General features: G+C 35.6%; 1 protein-coding gene and 1 long non-coding RNA gene across 2 annotated transcripts in view; one reads left to right on the forward strand and one right to left on the reverse strand.

Annotated features, from left to right (window-relative positions):
• The window catches only part of LOC106152814 (melatonin receptor type 1B-B-like), a 46,172-nt gene extending 26,390 nt beyond the window's left edge, over positions 1-19,782 (reverse strand). The window contains exon 1 of the mRNA XM_013526554.2: positions 19,513-19,782. The gene's annotated coding sequence lies outside the window, so the exon portion shown is untranslated. The remainder of the gene's footprint in view (positions 1-19,512) is intronic.
• LOC147759288 (uncharacterized) lies at positions 18,738-23,692 on the forward strand. Its single transcript, XR_015331630.1, has 3 exons — positions 18,738-18,816; positions 21,446-21,529; positions 23,660-23,692. It is a non-coding gene; the product is annotated as an uncharacterized LOC147759288 (long non-coding RNA).
• Positions 23,693-25,033: the final 1,341 nt, after the last annotated feature.

Consider the following 25,033-nt stretch of genomic DNA (forward strand, 5'->3'; position numbering starts at 1 on the left):
GTCTCTGGGAATGGTTTCTTAGACAAGGAATGATATAATGTTCCCCCTCTACTCTTCTTTTAAGTGGTGAAAGAGCAGGAAATGCTGCAAGTAGAATACTCAATCTTGCCCTCTTCTTTTCAGATAGAGGGAGATAATTGGTTTATCTTTATGTCTTGTGTAATGTTAAGTCTGCCATCCTCTTGTTCTGTTCTTTTGCTTGAGGGCGACCATTTATGAAGAATGGTTATATAGGGTATTTGTACAATATTAATGTATGATGCTAAAGTCACAGTTTGAGCAGAAAAGATCGAGTGGTGGTCTACTCCATGGAAAGACAGCATGTGCAAATGCACAAATAAAAATCTTTATCTCTCCAGTTATACCCTCTATTTTGTGTATGAACTGTGTGATTAATACTTATCTATTACGTACATATACTTAATATTGAATGTATGTTTACAGTGCATGGTTTAAATCAGTAGACATAGCATATTTTGCTGTGAAAATGGTACGTCTAGCTGAATCTTGAAATACGAATATACAATTAAGAGGGTCATTTGAACTTTGGGAGTTATTATTAGTAACGTTCATGTTTTCCACTTATTAGTGGTGTGCCCTTAGCAAAATATCAGGCCTGCTGCAAATTTGCAGCAAATTTGCAAGAAGAGTTTGCGGCAGGCCTGCTATTTTGTTAAGGGTTATTACTCATATTTATACTTTTAGTGTAAACAGCTATATATTAAATCTTCTTGGAATAATAGGTATCTGGCCACAGTACTATAATATTTATGGTAAGTGTTACATCAAGGGGCTGTAAGAAGGATAGCATACTCTACATCTACTGGGACTACCTTTATCTTATACTTCACTCATTTCCCTCGCTCAATCATGTCTATTGGATTTGAGTTTTTTCCAGAGCAATCTCTGCTTTGTCTTAGATGTCTGTTGCCTTTACTTGACATTTATAATTTACATACTGGTACTCTCTTCGATAGATACCGGTAGGTTATGCTTGAAAATCACCGTTAACAAACTTTTGTAGAAAAAGTAACTGATTTATATTGTTTTGTTTATTTAGCAATTCTGCTGTCCATTATCCTCTCTAGCACAATCAACCCATTTCTGATAAAATCCCAATCAGCAATTTCTTTTACCCATAATTTGGACTGAACAAGGGGCCAAAATGTGTTTGATTTTGTGAAAGGAAACTGGAAGTAACTTCATGTAATTATGTTCTTCGTTCATTTGTGATAAATAGCAATGTGAACTCTCTACCATTATAGACCCCTTTTGTGACAAGGCATTTTTTCATTACATTTGTTCTGTGTAGATGAAGAAGCTCTCTCTCTCTCTCTCTCTCTCTCCCCCCCTCCCCCCCCCCCCCCCCAATAAGTAAGTTATCATCAGCGTAGTCTAGTTGAAGTGTTGTGTTTAGTAATAAGTTTACAATGTAGAAGGCATTAATGCAGATACATTGATGCCTATTTATGGAGGGTAAGCAAAAGCAGTGAAAATATGCTTGGTAAAGCCATACATGTTTTTGAGGGGAAAATCACTACTTTATAATTTTTTATCTATTTTTAAACTGTTTTTATCTTCCTTAAACATCACTGAGTCTGTTTCTATCAATTATTTTGTGTGATAAGAGACATCTTTCTTTCCTAGTGATCAAATAATTCCTGTGCCATTCTCATTGTCTGGTTTTACTGTTCGCTTTGATGGTGCTGGAATATGTCCAGGCAGTGAATTACAAATTGTTGCAAAGTGTCTATAGAACTTACATTACTACATTGTATGAAAAAAATAACGAGTGTTATAAGTGTTTTCAAACCTCATTTGTTGTCATCAGTTTGTGATTGAAAGTGTTTCATTCATTGTGAAGTGGGAATGTTTTTTACAAGTTTTTTCTTCTCTGAGGGAAATAAGATGATATTCAGCTTGTCCTGAAAGGATGGCATAAATAATGGTAAATCTTTCCACTACACCAAGTGTATCATTTTCCCAGTGCAGCCATGCACTTGGTCGCTCTCTCTGTGAAAAAAACTCATCTGATTACAATAGTACAGGTTGTACACATTATTATTATTGTTTTTTTTTTTTTTTTTTTTTTTTTTTGCTATCAGATGTTCAGAAGTCTTATTGAAGTGGATATGTTTCAATGTTTATTGATGGTCATACCAGGATTAATAATCCTCCAAAGAAAAAAACAAACATCCCTGGATGTGGGAAGTGTTATTCATTATTTTCATAGAAAGGTTTGTATTTCTTAGAATTAATCTAAAACTCATGACTTGTTCAATTTATCAAGTGGAAAATTGCTGCCAGTAGTTGTAAAACAGTTGAATATCACCAAGTTGTTCATAATGGATACATGCAATATATTATTGTGTGAATTTTTGAACAACATCCAAATGATATCGTCTATTAATTATCCCTTTAGGCAATACAATGTATAGAGGGCTTATTAATGTCATTTCACCTTTCTTGTAGCTGGCATAGCTTATCCTGATCTCCATTTTCCAGTAGTTTCTAGCTATAACGTAAGTGATCACTGTTTTGTGCTTTCACTAGCCTGTGATTCACTTAATGAGCAAATTTAGAACAACAATTTTTTTTTAATTTCTCTCAAGTGAGGGTAAAAATGCAAAGCAATAGTATGACATTTTAGTGTTTTTATTGTATAGCATTATACTGTGTAGTTCTGAGCTGTGTTATAGTATTAAAACTCATACACTCACACAGCATCTGACACTTATTTTACCTGCAAGCCTTTTAAGTTAAGTGAGATTTTTTGTGAATTGTGATCTAAAAAGGAATATGGATAACTAACAGCGAGATACACTTGCTGCTGTAAGTAGTGGGTGATTTGTCTGATGAGTGAGGAAATAAAGTCCCATCAGCCATGCAGCAATGGGTCTAATCCATGTTGTTATGGTGAAATGGATTTCAGCTTAGACAAGTGCCCATCACACCACCTAAGCAAGATTTTTTTAGGGTCAATTATATGAAAAGTGCAATTTTTTTTAATTGGGCTTATTGCACAGGCTTCCTCATGCACTGTCTTTCAGATCAGCGAAGCACAATATTTCAGATATCACCAGACAGTGACAAGAAGTGGCAAAATTAAGTACTGCAGTACATGTCATGTGTCAGATGTCACCAGACAGTGACAAGAAGTGGCAAAATTAAGTACTGCAGTACATGTCATGGTTCAGATGTCACCAGACAGTGACAAGAAGTGGCAAAATTAAGTACTGCAGTACATGTCATGTGTCAGATGTCACCAGACAGTGGCAAATAGTGGCAAAATTAAGTACTGCAGTACATGTCATGGTTCAGATGTCACCAGACAGTGGCAAGAAGTGGCAAAATTAAGTACTGCAGTACATGTCATGGTTCAGATGTCACCAGACAGTGGCAAGAAGTGGCAAAATTAAGTACTGCAGTACATGTCATGGTTCAGATGTCACCAGACAGTGGCAAGAAGTGGCAAAATTAAGTACTGCAGTACATGTCATGGTTCAGATGTCACCAGACAGTGACAAGAAGTGGCAAAATTAAGTACTGCAGTACATGTCATGGTTCAGATGTCACCAGACAGTGGCAAGAAGTGGCAAAATTAAGTACTGCAGTACATGCCATGGTTCAGATGTCACCAGACAGTGGCAAGAAGTGGCAAAATTAAGTACTGCAGTACATGTCATGGTTCAGATGTCACCAGACAGTGGCAAATAGTGGCAAAATTAAGTACTGCAGTACATGTCATGGTTCAGATGTCACCAGACAGTGGCAAATAGTGGCAAAATTAAGTACTGCAGTACATGTCATGGTTCAGATGTCAACAGACAGTGGCAAGAAGTGGCAAAATTAAGTACTGCAGTACATGTCATGGTTCAGATGTCAACAGACAGTGGCAAGGATAAAGCCATTGCGTTTCATTTTTCATGCCCCACTGGGATGTCACAACAACTGTCGGTAAATGGTATGCTTTCGGATCCTTCACAACTTGTTTTTGGGGTGCCCCAAGGCAGTGTCCTTGGCCCACTTTCATTTTGCATTTATACCCTGCCACTTGGTGCCATTTATTGTCATCTCAAACTTGGAAATCACAGGTACACTGATGATACTCAGATCTATACGTGCTGTGAGCCTGTGACTTACATAATCCTAAAGCATCTATGGAAAAAATTACCCACTGTGTGGCTGATGTTCACGCCTGGCTCCTGATAATATAACAACAAACTGAAAATTACATGTAATGACAGGAAGAGTTTTTATATATCACGCAACCACATAACAAGCAATTTGCACAGAATCTACAACTTGAATTACCAGTAGGCACCAGTGTTGCCAGCCTATTACCACATGTGAAAAACATGGGTGTTTACTTTGATTCCACTCTCTACGTGGATAGACAAATATCAAATCTCACTCAGTCATGTATTTTTAACATTAGAAACATCGGAGCTATTAGAAACTACCTGGATTAATCCTCTGCGGCAACAGTTATCATGCGATGATCACCTCTCATGGAGACTTCTGCAACTCTTTACTGTATGAATGATTTTAAAAACTGCAGCAAATTCAGAATATTTTCATGCATCTTTTATTAGTTAACCTCACAGCCAAGAGATTCATATCACAGCCATTTAAAAGCAGTTGTACAAGCTCTCTGTTTGAGCATGCATTTTATTCAAAATTTTAACTTTTATGCATGCAATTTTTTTTATCAGTAAACACCCCTGCACATTCTACAAATAGTTCATCCTTCTGCTCCAAAACGTAATTTAAGGTCACTTGACCAATTTTTACTCATGCCATGTACTGCCAGATTGAGAATATACGATGACCTAGCTCTTCAAGTCTATGGACCAAATGAATGGAACGATCTCCCAATATACTTTAAAACTATAGAGTCTAAGGAAAATTTAAAAAAAAATAATGATTAAAAACTTTTATTTTCAAAAAGTTTTATAACTGAATGGACTGGCTGTTATCTTTTACACTGTACTATCTATTTGAATATCTGAAATCTTAAGTGTCTATATATTTAATATACTTCACATTTTAATATTTTAATATCTTAACTACCTATTTACTTATTGACTTTATTCATCTTTGTTCATTTTACCCATGTAAAGTTTACTGAACATTTTATATGGATTTAAGACTAGAAATATTATTATTATTATTATTATTATTATTAAGAGGAGATTCTTTTTCTAAAAAGAAAGGACCTTTTTACCATGAAACCACTTTTTTATTTGAAGAAGCATAGAACCTTGATCAAATTTTGATTCAGAGTGGACATTTTTCCAGTCAAATGGCAGTTCTTTTGACCCTACCACCCCCACCCCCACCCTCTGACCCTGACGGGCCTGTTACAGAAGGCGTTTTGTAGGCAGTTAATAAAAATACCGGTATGGTGGTAATCACATACTCATTGATTAGCAGGTTTGATAACTTAATTTATTGGATATTTAACTGATTTTACATATTTTATTGGCTATGAACTGTATCTGTTTGATGACAGTTTATTTGCACATCCTGATGGGGAATTGTTTTGGAGCTTTTTATGTGAGACCATGTAGCAGAAGGGAACAGTTTGAGTACATCGTATAACTGCAGAGTTTTGCGTACAAATAAGACATTAGCCCGGCTTCTATTGCACGATACATTACTGGTCTTATTGATTTGATATTTGAGAGTGGCTGGCAATGTTAGATCAGCTAATGTGGTGTAATGGCAAGGGAACAAGTCAGGGAAAGTCTGGCTTCAATTTTTATATACATTTTTGTACAGACACTGTAAGTGTCTGTATATATTCAGAACACTGTCTGTCCTTGTTGTCTTCATTTGCATTGATGTTGCCATCACTTTCACCCCCAAAACATCAGTCTCTACTATTACCACACTGTACAACTATTGAGTAGCATTGTCTGGTAAAAAGGGGTTCCTTTCAAATGTTGACATGATCGGATTATATTTACAAAAGTTATTTCTTTGTGTTTACAAACATTATTTCTTTGTGTGTGTTTTTACGCGTTAAATGTATTTGGTGATGTGTGCCATATAAGTGCCAAACTATTTTTGTTTTCCTTAAAAATTAATGAGTGGTTTTTTATGTAAACAATGCAGAGTTCTGTCAAATATTTGCATTATTTTATTTGTGCAAAAGTTCAAAAAGTTTTTTAAAAAGTTTTTTCTTTCTTTTTTTTTTTTTCATTTATTTTCTCATAAGTGCCAAACCTTATTCTTGTTTTACTTCAAACTTGCTGAGTGGTTTTGTATGTTATTATAGTGGGTTCCTTTTGAAAGTCCGTATAATTGCAGTATTTTTATGAACATTATTGATTTTTTTACTTGTATTTTGGTGATGTTTGTACCATAAGTGCCAAACCATGCTTCTGTTTTACTGCAAACTTTTAAAGTGGTTTTTAATGTAAATAAAACTGGTTCCTTTTAAAAATCAGAAAAATTGGATTATTTTTATGATTGTTAATGATTTTTGTGAATATTTTGCGTGTATTTTGGCAACATTTGCCCCATAAGTACTACAGTACCAAAGTGTTTTTTTTTTTACTTCAAATTTGCTGAGTGACTTTGTATACTGTAATAAGACAGGTTTCTTCTGAGAGTCAGCATGTTCAAATTATTTTTACAAATGATATTGACTTTTTAATTTGCATATATTGTTGCAGTGTTTATTTGCAGTTTGGTGTCTGTATATTTGCCACCCTTACTGTCTAATTATTCACAAAAGTTAATCAGCATCAGCTCTCTACAATGTCACCGATGTCTCCCACATTAAAAAATATCAGTTCTATACAACTATTTACCAGTACTATAAATGGTGTTGTTATTGTGTTACCTGGAATTTGCAGGGAGTGTATGAATGGTTAAGAACAAGACTGAAAAGTGAAAAAAATGGCATAACTGTACATTGTACTGCTACTGCATAAGTTACCCGTTCTTTATGAGTGTGTGTGCGTGTGTGTGTGTGTGTGTGTGTGTGTGTGTGTTTGTTGTTTTTCCCATAAGTGTTAAGCCCTTCCTTTGTTTTAGTTGAAAGATGCTTACTTTCAGTATGATAAAAATGATCATGAGATAGTTTAGCTTGATAAATCTGCAAGAGTAATTCTAATGAGATTTCTTTCTCTTCCTGTGTCGTTAATTTCTTCTAACACATACTTTATACTCAGGCCTTCCCAACTACCAGACTCGGCACCTACGGGTCCAGAATAAACCGGTATATCTGATCACACTACCCGTTTTCAAGGTGTGTGTCAGATCGCATAAAAGAGTATCATACCCTATCACAAATTCTGTAAGCCTACCTGTCATCCGGGTATCGCGCCTCGTTTTCGTCAAGTAGGAGTCGTATGAATACAACAGACGACTCCCTCAATCAGGGGGTGGAAACGCGCTACTTATATGATTAAGACGAGCCTAGCCGTCAGTACCGGTTATTGTTTTATGACCTTGAGGAGCAATTAGGTTTGGTCGTTGCGGCACGCATGAACAGTAGTTGAACTTCCACACCTGGGTCTTTTGTTTTTGACAACTGTTCACTCGTCATCGAGGCGCTTGTTGAAGACTACAGGCTGATATCTACTAGTACTACCAGTGGCTTCATTAGTAACGTTCCCACAATACTTAAGTTTTCTGTCCGTGCGTACAAACCCTGAAAAAGGACAGCCTCGCTGACGAGAACAATGGACGTTTCTCACCCCTCTCTAGGATTACCCCTGCCCTCAATCTCGTCCATCCCGGTAGTCATGAAAATATTTAACCCCCGACAGAATATGCTTCCGCTATCAAAATTAGGTCTCCTTTTCTAAATTAATATATAAGTTTGCAAGTTCTTATTTACAAAACATCATTGGCTATGTCCGAACCTAAATTTTATGTTAAAAATTGCTGTACTGTCAGATTTTAGCATAAACAGAGAAAATTGCAGCAGCGCATGAATCTAGATGAGATGCACTACTTTCCAACCCCGCTTAGGATCATTGCTATCACATCGCGCACCAGGCAAAATCGGTGTTGTGGCTGATACTCTGTAATGCGATCTGACACACACCTTGTAAACGGGCAGTGTGGTCTGATAAACCGGTTTATACTGGACCCGTAGGTGCCGAGTCTGGTAGTTGGGAAGGCCTGATACTATAGCAAGTCTACAGTGCACAAACACATACTAGATTTTGTATATCGCCTGGAAAAGAAATGTTAATAAAAACATTAGTAGATTTTATACTTCATTGATGGTAAAGTGTTATTAGGAAATTATTCTTCGTAAACTGTCAAATTGGAATTATTCCCTCTGTTATTTAATGAGAATTGGGAAGTGATTAATTCATTTAAAACTGTCTATATGTGGGTCCCTTAATTAATGAGCTTTTAGAATCAGTTTTGTTGAAACCTCAGAATTGGATCCTCTGTTAATGATAAACTGGGAAATGATACTCTGTAAAATGTATTTTATTGCTGTGTTAATGTGAAAGAGAAAGTGTTTTCTCCTGCAGAAACTGAAGAGTTTGCTACTTAATCCTAGGCCTGAGCATTAAAGACTGCTTGACTGAAGATACTCTCTTATAATGTGGTTTATATTCTTATTATGGCAAGATCTTTTACAACAGAAACATAATATTTTGCATTTACTTTTAAAGGTAATAAGAGTATTTCATTCTTATGCAGTACGTTTCAGTTAGACCAATACTAGTAATGAAAAAAAAAAACATTCTGTTACCAAATTATCAAAATTCATTGAAACATGAAATACACATCTTTGCTGAACATGCCAATTTCTTTAAATCATTATTTATAAATAATGAAATTCAAAAAGAGACTTTGGTTTAATGACTTTGCATGGCTCACGCACAAGTGTGTAGCATAGTCACTGTTCAAATGGAGGACACAAGGAAGAGGAAGCACAGAATTCACTCCATTTTGGGGGTTTCTGGGGTATCATGATACCCTGTTTAGATGTATTTTAAAAGATTCCAGAGCTTGTTTTTCAAGAGAAGTGTCTGCAAATTCATTCTAAGTAAAGAACACTGCTCTGTGCATTGCAAGTACCTTAGAGAGTAAAAATGTCTTAGTCACCCAAACTCATAGATGTATTTCTACTTGAGAGAGAACTGCTTTTGACAGATCCCTCCTCAGTAATTTAGGGGCTATCTGACAGTTTATCATAAGCACTCTCCTCTGGAAAATTTTGATTCTCTTTGCCAATAAACTACACTCTATGAATAAACTAATACAAGAAAGCACTTTCTTGGAGAGCCGACCTTAGCAAATAAAAGGGCAGGATAGCACCAACATGAAGAATTAGCTCTTAGTTTTTATGTGACTTTTTATATCATTAAAGATGTTGTATTGGTTGGGGTGATATATAATCATGATTTATAGCAGTAACTGTTTGTCTGTTGTTTCACTGTAAATTAACCTATTATTTAGCTTTTGTTTGCCTTGGCCATAATGTTCACAGAAACATTGTTCAGTTTGTAATAAAAGAAGTATGAGCTAAATGTCAATTTGCAAAAAATGTGTTCTCTATAACATTTAAGTTGATTTTTTTTTAGTTCATTTTTTCTGTTGTGTCTCAGTATATAGTAATTGGATGGGGATATTTTATCAGATATAAGTACATGTGATTCATGCAGATATAAGTACATATGTTTCATGTAGATATAAGAAGATATGTTTCATGTAGATATAAGAAGATATGTTTCATGTAGATATAAGAAGATATGTTTCATGTAGATATAAGAAGATATGAGGCTGTGTTACCACCTGTGTGGCCAGTTTACCTTACTCTGCAGGTAGCTGCCAGATGACTGACAGTATGACATTCCAGAGGAACCTTTTGGTAATGGCTGCACAGTGGGAAGAAAAGCCTACAGCCCACTTGTACAAAAATGCCATATAAGGTAACATTCAGTAAAATGATCTTTATTTACTAATTGTCTCCAGGCTTTCTTGTATGTTCCCAACTTGTTTTGAAATCTTCAAGTGGTCTGTGTTATGGTACCTTGGCACAAACGCTGCTTATGCCACTCATTGTTTAAGGAGGGAGAATGAATTAATGGTTTTCACCTAAAATTGTAATTATGTTTTGTTGTACTTTGTTTTAACAATTATCCTTCAACTGATGTAAAGAAATCTATGCCATTGCTTAAAAAGATGTTTTATCAAATAAATTCATCAAAAGTATGTAGTGAAAATATATATATAGGTGATTGCATATTTATCTGTGTTAATAACACAGAAAAAGTTTGTTTGCAGCTGGTAAATCACTACCAGCAACCCTGATATGACATACAGGTAGCTACATGTACAGGTGAGAGAACAGATCTAAACAGGCTCAGTTGGGAGTTCACCAAAATGTCACTCACTGCTTATAGACTATATATCATGTCCAGAAGGTTTAATGGATATAATTTCTCATTTTTGAAAGTTTGGAAGAAACTGGCTTCAGGTATGATTTGCTGACCATTTGAGATATTATCTTGAACCATTTTATGGTTTTGTAGGTACACATAGATTGAGTGCAGATTGATTTCTGAATTTTTATCTCTGCCAAGGAAGTGGTTTTCACTTGACTGCAGCAATCATACCTGTGCCAAAACTGAACTCTGCTCTATCCTTTAAGGGTGGCTCTTATGCCTGTGTCGAGTGTTGAAGAAGCTTGTTTTACCATACATTAAATCATTAGTGCCAAAAGATCTTGATCCCTAAATTGTAGCATGGAGGATGCTGTCAACATGTGTTTGCATAAGATCTTAGGACACTTGGACAAGAAAAAACTGCTATCACATACATGTACATGTATTTTATTAATTGACTTTACTTCTGCCTTCAAACACAATTGCTCCTTTAGATTATATTTTAAGCTCTGAATAACCTTAGAGGGCATTCCCAGAGATTTAGATCGATCTTACTAGATCGACCTAATTCCCTGGGGGTTCTCGCTAATTTGCAGTCAGCCGACTGCGCACAGAAGTTAATTACACCCTTACAGCTTTTAGTAGGCGGGACAGACATTTAAGCCGGATTATCTGAGTGAGACTCCCTGCGGGGATAGATCGATCAAAAATCTATGGGAATGTGCCCTTAATCTCCCATTGTTCATTTACAACTGGATTTTAATTTTTCCTGGTGACCTTATCATAAGAAGACAAGCTGTCAGAGTAGGTTCAAAAACATCCAAATGTAAAAATTTTGAAAACCGGATGCCCACGGAGCTGTGTGTTATCTCTCTGCCTCTTCTCAATTTTTACCCATGATTTTGTAACAAATGTTCAAGGTTCATTTTTAATGAAATATGTGGACAATACAATGTCAGTTGGTCTTGTAAGCGAGAATGATGAGAGTATATAACTACCTGTATAAAGAGATAATTGACTGGGTGATGCAAATGTCTTGGTTTTAAATGCTGGCAAAACAAGAATGTTAGTGAAAGACTTAAAAAAGAACAAAAATATCAAGTCACCAAATTTTATTAAGGATACTGATCGAGGTACAAAGGGTTGATAAGTTTAAGTTTTTAAAGGCTCTACATGAATAGCAATTTAACTTGGCACACAAATTCTGAAAAAATAGCTAAAAAGGCAGAAAGCTTATTTTTTAAGGAAGCTTAAGAGTTTTAGTAGCACACCAAGTATTTTAATCAACTTTTACAGAGTTACTGTAGAGAGCATTTTAACATTTGCTGTAATTACATGGTTTGGTGGTGCCATTGGGGAAACTGAGTAGAATTTTTAAGATGTCCATTAAGATAATTGGCCATGAACTACCATCTGTTGAGAGTGTCTATGGCTGGGTTCCCATCCCTAGATCGACCTAATAGGATCGATCCATCTCCAAGGGGACCCTCGCTAAATTGCTTTCAGCTTAAGCGGCTTAGATATCTGGCATGCCTACTGAAGCTGCAAAATGATAATCAATTACCCCCTAGCAGCTACAGTAGCCATGTCAGACATCCAAGCTGCTTAAGTTAATTGCAATTTAGTGAGAATCCCCTTAGAGATAGATTGATCCAAAGTTAGTACAATAGGGGCTGGGAATGGTCCCTATGGCGCGAGACTAGAGAGAGATTTTTGCCAAGTCACAAGAGACTTTTAACTTTTAAAGGAAATAAGAGGTTTTTAAAAAGTGTTTGCTCTCTAGCCATTTCCAGTTTTAAATTAAAAAAAAATTAATTCTTATTACCTTTTAATGCAGGTATATACCTGGTACATTATATTTTCACATCTAAAACTTTTGGATTTTATTTATCATAATAATTTTTAATTACTTTTCAGAGCTCCATCACTATTCAAATTTCTGATATATATTTATCATTTTTAATGTCTGAATTGGGAAAGATGGAAAATGTGACTCTAGGACATTTTAATCTGTGGCACATTTAAGTAAGGTACCTTTAACATTGGCCTGTTGTACCATGGGAATGTTTAACTTAATTTGTATTGTATGTCAGACATTTGTTAAAAGGTAAAATTGAAACAAAATTCGATTGAAGAAACTCCAGTTCCAAAAAAGAAAATACAATGAATGTACAATGAAGAAAATACAATGAAAATGTCAGAATCAGGAACTGAGAGTGTCTCATTTTCAGATCAATGTGGTGAACATGCAGTGTTTCCATCTGCACCTTTGCAAGATTTGAGAAGGTTGCTCAGAATCTGGTGTCTTCATTTGGCCTCTCAGACAAGTTGCTATCACTTTTCTGTACCGTGTGTGTGCATGTATATATATGTGTGTGTATATGTGCGCGCACACACATACATGTGTGAGTAAATTGATTCTGACAGTATGTCAGTCTCATAATTGTGATGGAGAAGAATAGTCTTTGTTTGATGTAGATGTTATCCTCATATGTGGAGTCTAGTCAACAAATATGTTTTATGGGACAAAGGACTTTTTTTATTGTACCACCAGCGTTAGCGCTGGCGGTACACATGGTTTCGGTCCCGTCCGGATCGTTCCGCCGGCTCCGTTGGCTCCGCCGGCTCTGCTGGCTCCGCCGGACGGCTACCGTTACCGCTTCTCCTCCTAGACGGTAAGGGCCCCCGTACCCATCTCATGGATATAGGTCACCTATAATCTCAACTCGTTCCACGTAAAATTTGGGCTTTGTCGGTATTGGGGTCTGGGTGTGGCACTCATTGCAATGCACCCTTGTCTAAAAATGGCAAAATTAAATGCTAATTATCTACCCTACGGAAGGAGTTATGGGAAAAATTTCTATAGACGGCTTTCCAAAAGTCATATGTGTAGATTTCAAATATACCCTTGGATTTGACCTTTGACCTCTACTTCAAGGTTAAATGGGCCAAAATTTTCAAAAAAATGAAATTTTTTACGAAAAAAATTTTTTTTGCCCTGTTATTCAGACACCACACAGACTTAACCAATAATATTATTGGAAAGTGTTACCCTTCAGGTCATCTTTCATCTCCATGAATTTGGGGTCAATCGGTGCATTTTCACGGGAGTAGCGGCCATAAGATACCAAAACTGAAAACTGTCTCTAATTCAGGAACCGTTAATGCTAGAGACCCATTCTTTTTTGCATTTTGTAGAGCATGTAAAGCCCAACACTGAATTTGGTCTCGGTTTTTTTGTATTCCATACGGTTTTCGAGTTACGCTGTATCAAAAAGTACATATTGGTGGTAAAAGCAAAATGTGCAGTACGGTAATGGATAATAAATTTTGAACTCTGGAAAAATAAAACATAAGGCTTGGCAAAGCAGACAACTTGTGTTCAAAAATGACATTATTTCATCAAATTTGAACTTCTGAAACTTTCAGAGCACCTCCTATTTCAAGAATTTTGACCAAAATGACATTTTCTTTATTTTAATTAATTTTTTCTGTACGAAATTTAAGGCACATTATGGTAACTCCAAAATTATAACATCTAGTCCCTTATATCTCCAAAACTGGCAGAGATAGGTCCATAGTTACTATTGAAGTTGAATAGGAAGTCATATACTGGCAATCTTACTATGACCTTGAAATTGACCTTTGACCTACTTTTCACCATGAACTGAACTTTGCAAATTTTTCTTCCCTTTTATCTCCAAAACTGGCAGAGATAGGTCCATAGTTACTATTGAACTTGAATAGGAAGTCATATACTGGCAATCTAAATGTGACCTTAAAATTGACCTTTGACCTACTTTACACCATGAACTGAATTTTGCAAATTTTGCTTTCCTTTTATCTCCAAAACTGGCTGAGATAGGTCCGTAGTTACTATTGAACTTGAATAGGAAGTCATATACTGGCAATCTAAATGTGACCTTAAAATTGACCTTTGACCTACTTTTCACCATAAACTGAACTTTGCAAATTTTGCTTCCCTTTTATCTCCAAAACTGGCAGAGATAGGTCCGTAGTTACTATTGAAGTTGAATAGGAAGTCATATACTGGCAATCTAAATGTGACCTTATAATTGACCTTTGACCTACTTTACACCATGAACTGAATTTTGCAAATTTTGCTTTCCTTTTATCTCCAAAACTGGCTGAGATAGGTCCGTAGTTACTATTGAACTTGAATAGGAAGTCATATACTGGCAATCTAAATGTGACCTTAAAATTGACCTTTGACCTACTTTACACCATAAACTGAACTTTGCAAATTTTGCTTCCCTTTTATCTCCAAAACTGGCAGAGATAGGTCCATAGTTACTATTGAACTTGAATAGGAAGTCATATACTGGCAATCTAAATGTGACCTTAAAATTGACCTTTGACCTACTTTACACCATGAACTGAATTTTGCAAATTTTGCTTTCCTTTTATCTCCAAAACTGGCTGAGATAGGTCCGTAGTTACTATTGAACTTGAATAGGAAGTCATATACTGGCAATCTAAATGTGACCTTAAAATTGACCTTTGACCTACTTTTCACCATAAACTGAACTTTGCAAATTTTGCTTCCCTTTTATCTCCAAAACTGGCAGAGATAGGTCCATAGTTACTATTGAACTTGAATAGGAAGTCATATACTGGCAATCTAAATGTGACCTTGAAATTGACCTTTGACCTACTTTTCACCATGAACTGAACTTTGCAAACTTTTCTTCCCTTTTATCTCCAAAACTGGCTGAGATAGGTCCGTAGTTACTATTGAACTTGAATAGGAAGTCATATACTGGCATTATAAATGTGACATTAAAATTCACCTTTGACCTACTTTACACCATGAACTGAATTTTGCAAATTTTGTTTTCCTTTTATCTCCAAAACTGGCTGAGATAGGTCCGTAGTTACTATTGAACTTGAATTGAAAGTCATATACTGGCAATCTAAATGTGACCTTAAAATTGACCTTTGACCTACGTTTTCACCATGAACTGAATTTTGCAAATTTTGCTTCCCTTTTATCTCCAAAACTGGCTGAGATAGGTCCATAGTTACTATTGAAGTTGAATAGGAAGTCCTATACTGGCAATCTAAGTGTGACCTTGAAATTGACCTTTGACCTACTTTTTATCATGAACTGAACTCTGCTAATTTCTTTCTCTTTTAACTTCAAACTTGACAGAGATAGGTCCATAGTTACTCTTGAACTTGAATAGGAAGTCATATACTGGCAATTTACTGTGACCTTGAAATTGACCCTTGACCTACCTTACGAAGAACTTAAATTTGATTGTACCATATATATTTTTTGCAATAGTTTAAAAATTCTTGTTGATTGCATTTTTACAGCTTGTCAAGCACAAAACTGGTGGCTGTGTCCCTTATTTTGTGTATGTGGGGGTCTATACGAATGCGTTTCCTCCAGCTGGTGGTACAATATTTGGAGGCGGTATCGCCTCTCTGATCCTCTAGTTTCATTTTATTATCATAATATATTTATTTTAATTTGATATTAGAAATTCTGGGTTGGTTCTGTCAGCATTGTCAACAGTGTTCATAGAAAGCAAGCAGCTTTTTTATAAAAAGTGACAATGTAGAACAATTGATGTACAAGTTAGGTATTATCTGCATGATTTTTATTCCTATCCCTGACACTAATTCAAATCTTGAAAGATCCACCTAAAAACATTTACATAATTAAGAATGGCAGGTTTTACACTCTCCTGATGATGACAATGTAGAAAGGGTATGGTATTTCTGACAAAATGATGGCCTGATTTCCATTTTTAGATAATTAATTCAGCTGTAAGGTATTTAATATACCATAAGAAATGGGCTGCTGCCATAAAAATGAAAATGATGTTAGAACAGCTAGTTTAGCCTAAAAAATCAGCTGGATGTCAACGGCTCGGTGGTCTGACATTAGTATCTGCTTGGTTAAGACTAAATGGATGTAGATCAAGAAAGGTCATTGTAAGACAGGTGTCTAAGGACTTGTTAGCGCTTAATGAGGCCTACTTTCTTGTGTTTAGTGGAACATACCCCATGTTGCCTTCATGGCCAGCTCTCCAGAGCTCAGGTCTTTTGTCATGATATTGATTTCAAGATTTATTGGAAGACCTACAAAGGAGGGCATCATTAAGGAACTTGGTTATATAGAATTTATTGTATTATTGAATATAGACACTGTTGTAAATATCAGTATATGTTTTGATCACTTTGTCTGCTTGTGTGACTACTGTTGCTGTGTGACACGTCTGTTCTTTATTTTATGACTGCTAGACTATTTTTTTTTATTTCAAATTTCAGAATTGCGTTTGTTTGTGGAAAAGAAAATAAAGGCTTATTTTGAAAATCATGATCAGATTATGAAATTAACTTATTTGATTTTTTTTTTACATTTTGATTGACTTTCATTTTTTTTACTTCCAATTAGTATGCAAGCTTAGAAGCTACCAGTAAATATAGCTAAATGGTAAAAAACTAGATCAAGTTTGAAAATCAGCATAATCATTTTTTAAAGAAGTTTTAAGATACATATTTTAAATATTTAAATATTTAACTGCCAAGAAGTATTTTTGATTTACTTTGAAGTCATGGAGAGGCTTTATTTGGTGAAAAGGGGAGTTTTAAAATTTGGCTCAATCGAGTGATTTTTAACCTTTTGTGTATTTATATTTCACTGTATCTTCATATACACTGTACTTGATGGAATTTTTTAAACAATGTAGCATGTCATCTTAATATAAGTCTCTAATCAGCAATATACGTGTACTTTTTAAGACAGTTCAGTAGAATCTCTCTCTCTCTCTTATTTTCATTCATCATTTGATAACAACTGAAATTATCTTTCTGATATTTGTTCAGAAAACCACAGGAGAATGTGAGAAAGGAAATTGTAGAGACCGGGAGAAGATGTTCTGGGATAATTTGATGATTTTCTGAAATGGCATTTGTAAATTTGTGGTATTTGGAGGCATGTCTGTGTCCATCATCTCATAACTGATAAACTACATGTCCTTTTCAGTTGAAATTTATCTGATGTTGAGATGAAGATTTCTGAGAATTTAAAAACTCCTCCGTCATCCAACTTGCCTATAGACGTCATTTGTTCTTTCCTTTGGATTTCTTAGGTTTCTTGTAATGTCTGTATATTTCACTCCCTGATGTGTAGCTTTTTTCGTAATCATACTGCCAGCAAATCGGCCTGCAGTAATCATTCGATTCTATTTTTGTCATCTTTTATTAGGCAATCCAGCTTTTATTCTTGCTCATTGTTGTGCTGCTTGCTGCATTGCTTTGCACTCTCATTGACTGAAGTTGTTTTTAGGGTTTGTTTGTTACTACTTTATTTCTGCCATTGTCACACATGACTGTCTTGATTCTTAATTCATTAGATGCTACTGAAATTTTATTTGGTTAATTGTCATTCTATCATGTTGTAAGCACTTGTTTCCGCTCTGATAAGATAGTGAGTAGGACTGAGAAACTGATGCTATTTATGTTTCTTATGGACTGCTTCTTGTTCTGGTGTTTCCAAATTAGTTTTATTCTTTGACAGTTATTGATTCACATCAGCCCGTTTTCGCAAAGATATTAATGGTAAAAAATTCGCTGATGACATTGAAAGCATCTAACCCATGAGAGAAATGCAGTTACTGTATTTTTTTATACCTTTATCAAAATGTGAAAAGAGCACAAATATCCTAGAGCTGTTCCTGGGAGGTGATTCTAATTTTTCTACAAATTACTTTTCCATCCATAATTTTAAATAGCCATGCATCCTAAATACAGATTTATTATGTAGTTATATGAAGTGAGTATCAATAGTTAACACCTAGGGCCTATCCAAAAAACTAGAGTAAAGACCCAGGTAGCTTTATAGGCCCCATTCAGAATAGATGATCTGAGTACTACCCGTAACTGATCTGCTGACTTAGTATGGCCAACCATAGGGTGAATGATATGACAAGTATTAGTATTATCAAGTATGCTTTACAGTTTATAAGGAACAACAATTACAGTTACAGTAACAAGACCCTAAAATTCCTGGGGTTGGCGGGATGAATACCTAGGGGAATGCGATGAAGTGACGAAATCTGTGTGCATGCCTGTGTATGAAAAAAGGGTTGGAACAGACCTTGCCAATAGACCCCATGCTGCATTTATTGACTGTAATATTTCAGAACCACTTATAAGCAGTCAAATTGCTTCATCTCTCCCACTGTTGAAGGGATTTCAAAGACCAAACTTAATTCCTCCGTTGAATTCTTAATGCATATTTTAGCATTTTCCATAAGTGCCCAAATACCCCCAGATAAATTACTATGCATGAAAGTACAATACTTGTTGTTTTAAATGTGTTTCTTTTTTTTCAGAAACTGTTCAAGGTGCTGCCAGCTTATGCATTTTATATTAAGAATACTAAGGATGTCTTAATTTAAAGCAGTTTAAGGTAAAAACAGGTATCTAGGAAACTGGTAGCACAACAAAATATTAAATGATTATAAATTGAACATTGAACCTTGTTATATATAAGTTTTCAGTGTATATTGATGTGTCTACACATTGTATAAAACAAAAAAAAATATTATGCTGGCATTTGTCTGTTGTATAATACACTACTGAATAAAGTGCCATTTGATCTACACAATGAGGCGTTCAGTGTATTTCAAATAGGTTGCCTTCATGCTATGCAGATTTTTTGCAGTCATTTAAAAGCTAGCTACCAGTACATATAGCTACAAGCTGTTTAGTCCTGGGCTACATGTAAAATTGTTGTTAACATGCTATAAATTGATTCAGTGTTTTCTGAACAGATTTGATACACGTCTACTGCTGCAGTGCCAGGTGTTCCAGGATTTGTCTTTTTTGGTCCACAAAATAAAACTGCATGGTTTTGAATTTATTCTATATTTATTTTTGCACAGTTTGAAGTCTAACATAATGTTCCTTGTGAATGTGTGAATTCTAAGTTGAGGAGTTCTATCATTTAGACAGATGTGTTTTATCAATCTAGTAACCCAACACAGAAATTTGCATGGAAGCTATTTAGTAGACAAATTCAGTAATTTTCCCATATGTTTGATTCCCAACCAAAGTTTACAGAATAGCTGATCAATCAGTTAACAGACATAAAAAAACTACCTACCTTTGTTGCAATTCATTAAAAGCACAATCTCTTGAGTCAGTGTGTGTCTTCTGATGGTTTCCCAGTCATGAAGGCCATCTCTGACTTGTATCTATGGTCAGAATTTTAATTAATATATTATCGACTTATAGTCCCAAGTCATATGTTCTAAGTTAACAGTATTTCTGTTGAACACTGATCAGCTTGGATGCTCTGACAAAGCAATTGTATCCGCAGACACAAGCGTGCAGTATCTCTTATATACCTCAGATACACCTTTCATGTAGACTGGAAGCCAAGTGGCAGAGAGGCTGCATTTAATATAAAAGTTACACACGACTGTAGGACAGACTTTATTTGCAGTCCCTTTTGTTTTGGTCACAATTGATTTTGTTTACATATTTTCTTTAAGCTGTAAGCTATCAGTTATTACAATGGGTCGCACTTACAGTATGACTATTGGAGATTGATAATCATTGGGTTAACTACCCCATTTTATGTTCCTAGCTAATTTCAATATTGATTAATGATTGGAAGGGGGCTGTTAACTTTTAGAAGGGAATCCTCTTTATTTTGCTTATTAGCCTCTTAATTCTCATTTTATGGAGCCACAGTAGTGAGGAGACATAAAACACAATGGTGTCTATACATTTGTCTGTCCGAGAAACCAGAGCTGGATATAGATTTCTTGTGTGCAATTAATGTTGCCATTTTGCTTTAAACTCACAGGAATTACTCATTTTTTCTGATTGCATGTCAACTTTGAAAAGAAGCATAATCTGTTGTATCCTGCCAGAGTTCCTTGTGGGCCTAAATTGCAGGTCAAGTTTAAAGTTAGGCATGATCTAGTGATTACTAACATTTTATTAGAGATAATGAGAAATTAAATCCAGTACTGGATCTTACGTTGAAATGGAGAGCACAACATTTTCACCTTCTCGCATCAAAGCCTTCTTCAGGTGAACAGATTAAGAGTGGTCACCAGTGTCACATGATGACATTCTGTGTGTTATGTCACAATTTCATGCAGAAAATCATTCTTTTTGTCTTGTTGCCTTTTACAGGAAAACTCCAATTGATCAACTGGAAATGTCTGGGGCATCATCCAAAATTGGTTGATGGTACAACATGATGCCTCATGTTAGACAACAAAATGAAAGTGACACTCAAACCATGGTAGTGTTGTGCATTGACTGCAATTTGACAGAATTTTAAAAAATAGTCAAAAAATAAAAATACACTTGGATTAATGCCATCGGCTTTTTATTAAATTTCAACACTAGTCTGCTGTTATTTCTGAACCCACTCTCCTCCAGATTACATGATTCATCCTGCTTGAATTTTGGGATCAGATGGTTCACAGTATTAATAAACATGAAATTAAAAAAAGAAAAAACGCACGCTTATTCAATTAATTATTGAACTTCCAGCAAGTGCCTGAAGCATGGGATTTACATATAGCTTAACATTATGTAATGGTTAAAGTTGGTGTCCCTAATGGAATTATGTGAGTCAGAGCAAATGGTTCTAGCTTAAAATTGTTGTAAGTTAAATTATTTATTATCTGATCATCAAGTTTGTCTTTTATCCTCCTCATGTTTGCATATGCTCAGTCTTTGGCTACATGTGTAAATGGAAGGAATCGATCTTTTGGAGAAATTGTGAAAGGGAATACCCCCCCCCCCCCCCACCCCCCCGCCTCCCCTTGTAGCATTCTTCCATGTTGGGACTTCTCACAGTGAGTCGTTCAGTGAAGTCAGCTGTATCAATTAAGTGTTCCCCTTAAATGAAAGAGGCACATGGTTGAGATATAAGAAAGATTGAAAGAAGACATTTTAGTAGAGTTTTACTGTTACATGTATCAAAAAACTTATCTTAATTATTTCCTACACATCTAATTATTGCTTTATAACAAACCATCAACCACAGTCTGGGTATATTTGATTCATTCCAGATCATTTGTCTCCCCATGCCTCATTGTCTTCAACATTGGGTGAATCTGCGGGAAAGATTGAGGTTTCCAAAATGGTCAGTTAAGGTGGGGATGTAGGTTTGAGATTTTCTCTTAAAATAAGGGTCTTGGCTTTTTTATTCCTGTCACATTCATTTAATGTATCTTCAAGATATCTAATTATGCTTGGAACACAGCTCTAACTTCATCGTGTGACGTAATATTGGGATTTTGGGGACAAAAACACCATTTTTCTACACCTGATTTTCTCAGGCACCTGGACAGCTATAAACTTGCTTTTGATGGCATTATAACACTTGAACAAAGTACTGCAGCATGGAGTCAGGGATTTTTCCTCAGACACTTATTGTTGATTTTATCTATAAAAACGTGAAATTACATCAAAATATTAGGGAATTTTCACTTTCAAAGTCTATAAATGAGAAAAGAGAGGATCAATCAAAATTTCTTAAAAAGCACTTTTAATGCATACTTTTCATAATTAGCATGGCGAATTTGGTCTCCCTCAGGTGTACAGGTAGACAGTTATAGCTTGCTAAGATAACGCTATCTCGTCAATATTGAAAGCAAAGAAAACGAGCAAAAACCCTTTCAGGGAGGTTAATTGTCCAAATAAGCAAATTAAATTGTTGACAGCTTTACCTGTTATCGTTCTGACGATCGCGAAGATTGGTACTCTATTGCCGGTTGAAATTAGCTTGTTTGCATACATTTGGATGTCAGAAAATCTTATTTTTGTATCAATCTCACCTCCTGTTAGTAACTTCAAGGGGTTACCGCTAGCACTGCCAGAATGATTGACAGGCAATCAAGTAAGCCCTAATGACTCAAGCAATCAGTGGCCACGTCAATTGCCGTCGGGGAAAGTGTTAGGGATGCGCTCTAGGATGTGCACACAATAGCAGCATCGCAGGCGGTCTTGTCCACATTCGCCAAGCGAAAAATGGTTCGAAAACACGGTCGTGTTACAGGACGCCGATCGAACCATCAACAACAAGAAATAGACGCAACCAAAAAGGTTTTGTTAGAGGAAATGTCTAAAGTTGGGTGAGCCAGGAAAAATTCTGCGATAATTGTTGAAGAAAAAAGCTGGGTCAATTCCGTTTCAAAATTCTTTGACGCTTTGCAGGAAAAATCATTCCTTTGTTTCTCTAGCTCCTTAGAAAACCTGGTGTCCAGATTTTATCTAGTGCCCTCAGGGTTGTGGGAGCTGCTCTTTGAAAATAACACTCAGGTAGATTTTTACCTGAGCTAAATATCGCCAGCAAGGCTTCAGGAGAGTTGTGGGCCACTGAACCCTCCAATTAAGAGGTAAAGGAAGTTCCAGTTAGATGGACGATTAAGATAAAACTTGTCAAGGTTTCAGGCATTGTTTACCTCAGTTCAATAAAAGTATGCAAGACGGGGGGGAGGGGGGTGTCAGAATAATTGTGCCTATACAATTGATACAGAGGATTTGTTCCTACAGGTGACTTTAATAAGCAGAGGATTTCTTTATATTCCGTGAAAAATACACTAAATTTATATGAAATAATACCATGGTTGGCCTAAAAATTGTACGCACAGTGCATCCGTGCGTATGCCTAGTTACGCCCATGTTAAGATTTTTAAAATCTAACAACTGCATCGAGCTGTTGTCGAAAATGGATAGAAAGTATGACGATTGTTGTCACGGGTAGCAAACAACGGAATTTTATTCTTTTTTTTTGCGTATCTCAAAAAGTTAACAAGAAAATCGAAAGAGCGCGTGTAACAACAAGCAATATTCAAGGGAGAACGCGTATTTCGAGCAAATCCAATGTGTCGGAAAAGATTCATCTTAGCGCTGATCACAATCAAGAGCGACTATCAAAATAGCTTAAGCGGAACAATAGGCACTGCTTTGCCAAGCGCTGTTTATGACAAAGGGGGCATGGCGCATCCCTGTTCTATTGTTTCCCTAGACGTGCTGATGCTGCTAAGGTCCGCCCACCGAGTTTACCCATGCCAACGGCCCTTGACAACGAAGGCGGGGCATAGACCAGGCCACTGGTGCCGATGTGTGCAGCATCAGAATCCTCAGAAAAAACATATTTTTTGTTCAAAATGTAAAAATTTTATTCTGTTAAACGTTAGATACACATTTAACCAATAATTAGACATAAAAAACCAAAAATGACGATTTTTAGCTATATTTGGGTACATCCGTACCTTAAGTCATCTGGAAGTGGGACAGCAGTCATTGCCAGGTATGCATGGATTTCTGAAAGTCAGTAACAGTTTGTTACAATGAGATGGTAAACATTGCTTGCAAATATTTTGTCTGAATCATTCATTTGGTTACACTATCTTACATCTTTTTTAAAAAAAGACCTGTGCTTGCAGTGTAGGTCAGTATTATTCTATTTATTTATTCTATTTATTTATTTATCATTATTGTTACTGTATAGCATAATTTCCAAACTTTGGTTCTACTGAATATGTGAATAATTCCTCTCCTTTTTTAGTTAAAAGTACTACTACTGATTATCTGTACTTTTCCTATCATTTACTTCAATTCTCTGGATACTTTATAATAAGCATCCATGACCTAGCTGGAGAACCAGTTGGCGTAAATGAAGTATAGATACTTTATGGCACTTTATCTTATTCCAATCAAATTAGTTATGGAAGCCAATATAGTCAATTCAGGTTATGGTCGGTCAGATACACACTTTCTCATTTTGTTTGCAAAGTCAGTTATGCAATAAAGCTGTAGTTAGGAAAAACCCTAGACTCTTGATTTAATTAAATCAACTAGATTGACAGTTTTCTCATAAAGGGAATGGGGTTATATAATCAAGCTAATGTAGTGTAAAGAATAGCAATGGTTGGCAACCTTCAGTTATATGAGGGGACTTTCACTAAACATTTCAGGTCTTCCCTTGGCTGTCATGTGAATTATCTGTAAATTTGCATGGAGTAATTTTACCATGCAAATGATTTTTTAAAAATTCGTCAAAATTTTTTGTCAAAACTTTTTACAGTGCTCTTGTAAATTTGTGGCATCAAAATTTTCTTGGAAACTACTTGAAACTGGATTGACTGCAAACATTTTTCTTTCATATTTTGTAAATTAAAATTGCAGTATGATATAATGCCATAACTTTCATTAACATGTAGAATTGTGATAATGAAACTTTGAAATGTCTTCAATGGATTCTTCCTTATCCTACAACTACATGTATAACACACACATTTGCTTGTTGCAAAATTTGAAAAAAAACTGCTACAATGTATAGTGACAGGCTTCGGAAAACATAAATCAAATAGGTACAAATACAATACTAGTAATTAAAGAAAAAGTATAAGCGAGGTACAGGGTTTTTTAAAGAAGTAATTAACATAAATAAGTAGTTAAAGTAGTTAAATTCTCTGTAGGAATTGGTGTAAGCAATAACTGCTAGACAGTATATAAAAACATATTAATTGATATATGGACAGTATAAGTACTCTTCACCAGACGTTTTTCTACCTGTTACAAATTGTATGAAAGACCCCTGCCAAATTTAAGATGATCAGGTGGAAGATGTTTCTCCCCACACGTTCCAT

This window comes from Lingula anatina, unplaced genomic scaffold, assembly GCF_051362555.1.
Source record: "Lingula anatina isolate TDL-2025a unplaced genomic scaffold, LinAna3.0 unanchor82, whole genome shotgun sequence".
Taxonomy (NCBI): Eukaryota; Metazoa; Brachiopoda; class Lingulata; order Lingulida; family Lingulidae; genus Lingula; species Lingula anatina.